Here is a 4,116-nt window from a genome sequence, read left to right as displayed (position 1 = left end):
GGGAAACTTTAAATTATCTGGGCAAGGTGGTGTGTGCCTATAGTTGTAGCTACTCAGGAGACTGAGGCAAGAGAATGGCTTGAGCCCAGGAGTTTGAGGTTGCTGTGATCTATGATGACACTGCTGCATTCTAGCCTGGGTGATAGAGCGAGACTATCAAAACAAAAACAAAAACAACAACAAAAAAAACAAATTTAGCACGTTGTACACTTCCAAGTGTGCAATTAGTTGCATATCAACTGTACCTCAATAAAGCTATTCAAAAAATTGCAACCCAATCTAATTTGTAAAAAATGACGTGGCTGCTATGAGAAGAGTCAGAGAGGGGGCCAGGAGCAGAAGCAGGAGTTGCTAGGCCACTGGCAGCTGGCACATTCCTCTGAACCAGAGATGCTGGGGCTGGAGCAATGGTAGAGATAGCAGGGAATGGACAGATGTGACAGATATTTTGAGACCTAAATAATAAAACTTGCCAGTAGTTTGTATGGTATATACCATGAAACCTAGGATGGTGATGACACTCCCAGTAGGAACACTAAGTGTCTGGGGTAGCCTGGGCCAGAGACAGATTTAGGGATGGGTGTGGATGTGGAACAGAGATCTTTTTTCTTTTACCTCTGGAGATGGCTTGGCTCCAGGAGAAGGGTCTGGGTTGAGATACAATTGGGAAGATATTGGCAAATAAATGATATTTTAAAGCCAAGCAAGTGGATGAGGTCATGTAGGGACAGAAAAAAGAAAAGAAAAGAAGTCTGAGAACTGAGCCTGGGGCACCCCAACATTTAGAGGCCCCGATGGAGGGGGAGCCAGATCCGCTCACCAGGAGGGAGCAGCATGAGAGGTCCCCAATTGTATCAATTTTCTGTGGCTGCTGTAACAAATGATCACAAACTGGGTGGCTTAAAACAACTAAAAATTTATTATTTGTTTTCTCACAGTTCTGGAGGCCATAAATTCAAATCAGATCACTATGCCAAAATCAAGGTGTTGGCTGGGCCGTACTCCCTCTGGAAACTCTGGGAGAGATTTTGTTCCTTGACTCTTACAGCCTTGGCAGCTGTTGGCACTCCTTGACCTGTGGCCACACCACTCCAATCTCCTTCTCTGTGTTCATGTTACTTCCTCCTCTTCTGTCCAAATCAAATCTTCCTCTGCCTCACTCTTAAAATGTACTTGTCATAAGATTTAGGGTCCACCCAGATAATCCAGGACGTTCTCCTAATTTCAAGCTCCTTTATTTAATTACGTCCACAAAAACCTTTTTCCAAATTAGGTGACATTCACAGATTATAGGATTAAGATGTAGACATGTCTTTCGGGGGCCACTTTTCAACTCACTACACCGAGTGACTGACAGTGTGAAGGGGTGACTCTCTGAGTATGTAATTGGAGAGGGCAGGACCTCCTGTGTCTGGGAGGAGGAACTGAGGACATTTGGTGTAGAGGGCACAAGCCCAGCCTGGAGTCCCAAGCTGGGAGGTGTGGGGCCCAGGCTGCAGCTGGCTTGGGCCTGTGTGGGAGAGTCTCCTGGGGTGGGGAGGAACTGCAGACAGGAGGATCCCCCGCCCTCCCTTCCTGACTCAGCATCTGGCGGGGGCCATGTACACAGCAGCCAAATGATCTTTAAGTTGCAAATCTGCTCACATCTGTCTCCCCTGTTTCACCCTTTAACAGCTGCCCATAGCTTTTAAGTGGGAGACTGATACCCACACCTGGCCTGCAGTGCCCAGAACCTGGCCCCAGCCACCTCTGTGTCATGCCTCACACTTCCTGTCCCTGCTGGCTGCCCTAGACATACTGGCTGCCTCTCAGGCCTCTGTTCCTCCTGCCCTAGGGCCTTGGCCTGGTGTTCCCTCTGCCTGAAAGGCTCTTGTTCAACCCACTTCATTGAGTTATTATCCAATGGTGCTTCAGATCTCAACCCATGTGTCTCTTCTCCAAGGGATTCTCCCTTGGTTCCCTGGCCCAGATCATAATAACGTGTGACATAAATTCTGGCTCCCTAGACACACCTTCTGCAGCACCCTCAAACTTCGTGACTCTGTACATATTTGTAATACTATTTCATTATCTCTACCACTAAACCGTAAGTACCATAAGGGCCGGGTTTGTATTATTCATCACTCAATCCTAAGCATCTTGTCTAGTGCTTGACACAGAAGAAGTATGTCGTGGTTTTAAAACATGTCTGCAAATTTTTGACATCCTTCCCTTTAAGAGGTAGAGTCTAATTGACATTCCTTTAAAAGTAGGCTGGTCTAATGACTTGTGTCTAATGAACAGAATGTGGCATGAAGGATGCTGAGTGACATCTGAGGCTAGTCCATAAAAGGTGATATGGCTCTCTCCTGGGTCATTCCTTTATTCAAGTTTATTAATTTATTTTTCTTTTATTTTTTATTATTATTTTTCTTTGAGACAAAGTCTCACTATATTGCCCTGGGTAGAGTCCTGTGGCATCACACAGCTCACAGCAACCTCAAACTCTTGGGCTTAAGCGATTCTCTTGCCTCAGTCTCCCAGGTAGCTGGGACTACGGGTGCCCACAACAACGCCTGGCTATTTTTGTTGTTGTTGTTGTTGTAGTTGTCATTGTTGTTTGGCAGGCCTGGGCTGGGTTTGAAACCACCAGCCCTGGTGCATGTGGCCTGCGCCCTAGGGGCTGAGCTACAGACAACGCTGAGCCTTCTTTTTTTAAATTTCAGATTAATATAAGAGTACAATGTTTAGGTTACATTGTTTTCAATTCTAAGGTAAAGTTCAAGTCGTAATTGAGCCCTTCACCCCGGGGGTGTGTTGAGCACCCTCACATTGTGCACCTTAGGTGAGAACCTGCCAATTGCCCTCCCTCCTTCCCCCTGCCCCTTGCTAGACTATACTTGTGATGTTTCTTTCATTAATTTATTTTTCCACTCTCTTTTCAGATGCTCCCTTTCAGAATCCAATAATCAAGCTGTGAGGATGCCCAGGCCACATAGAGAGGCCGCGTGTAGGTGTGACAGCCAGAAGCCCCACTGAATCCTAGCCTGCAGCCAGCATCAACTGCCAAACATGTACTGAGGAAGGGTTTGAGATGATTCCAGCCTCAGGTGCCATCTGACTGCACCCACTCGAGAGACCCTGAGTGGGAACTACCTACCTAACTGGGCTGACCCCTGTTAGAACCACTGAGAGATAAAAAGAAAAAAAAAAGATTGTTATTATTAATTATATAAGCCACTAAGTTTGGGGATGATATGTTATGCAGCAGCAGAGAACTGGAACAGGGTCCAATAAATACTTATTAAATGAATAAATGGGGAGAGGTTTGTCTGAAAAAACATTGCCTGTGTTTTAGCTCTGTGAAAGTCTTAATTGACAACACTCAGTTTTTCCTTCCCCAGGAGGTTCTGGAGATTCTGGAAGCCCCAATTTAGAAACTTAAATGTCTGAGTTCCTCATAATTATCCAAGGGGAGACTCCCGGAAACTCTCTACTCAGGGCAAAAAATCATGGCAGGACTGTCAAAAGTTAGCTCTGATGGGGATCTCAGAAAGCTTTCATTTCACTGGGGGTTCTTAATCTTTGGCGGAGGGTCACCAAAACATACATTTCTCTGTGTGTATGTGTATTTTCCTGAGGAGTTCTCCAGGTGTTAACTTTTATCAGATTCTCAGGAGTCAGTGCCCCAAAAGTGTTAATAACTACTGATCTAGTCTCAAAATCTAGGTTAAGATCCTGAGAACATTTTATTTTCTGGCAATAAGATAGATGAGACACCCTAAACAAAACCTTCTGAAAAAACAATTCTGGGTAAAAGGGGGGAAAAAAACCCAACCTTAAAAACACACTGATGAGCTGGCAAGGAAATGAGGAATACTTAGGCCAAAAATGTTAAGAATCTAAAGGTAAGTTGAGCAATGAAATAGACTTCTGCCCTGAGCACATATTTTATTTTATTTTTTATTTTTACTTTTTACTGTGGCAAAAACTCCCGATAACATGAGATCTATCCTCTTAACAATTTTTTTAAGAGTATACTTCAGGCAGGCTTTGGTGGCTCATGCCTACATTCCTAGCACTTTGTGAGGCTAAGGTGGATAGATTGCTTGAGCTCACAAGTTTAAGACTAGCCTG

Source organism: Otolemur garnettii, unplaced genomic scaffold (assembly GCF_000181295.1).
Source record: "Otolemur garnettii isolate 467f Iridium unplaced genomic scaffold, OtoGar3 scaffold00011, whole genome shotgun sequence".
Classification (NCBI taxonomy): domain Eukaryota; kingdom Metazoa; phylum Chordata; class Mammalia; order Primates; family Galagidae; genus Otolemur; species Otolemur garnettii.
Note: the sequence above shows the minus strand (reverse complement) of the source record.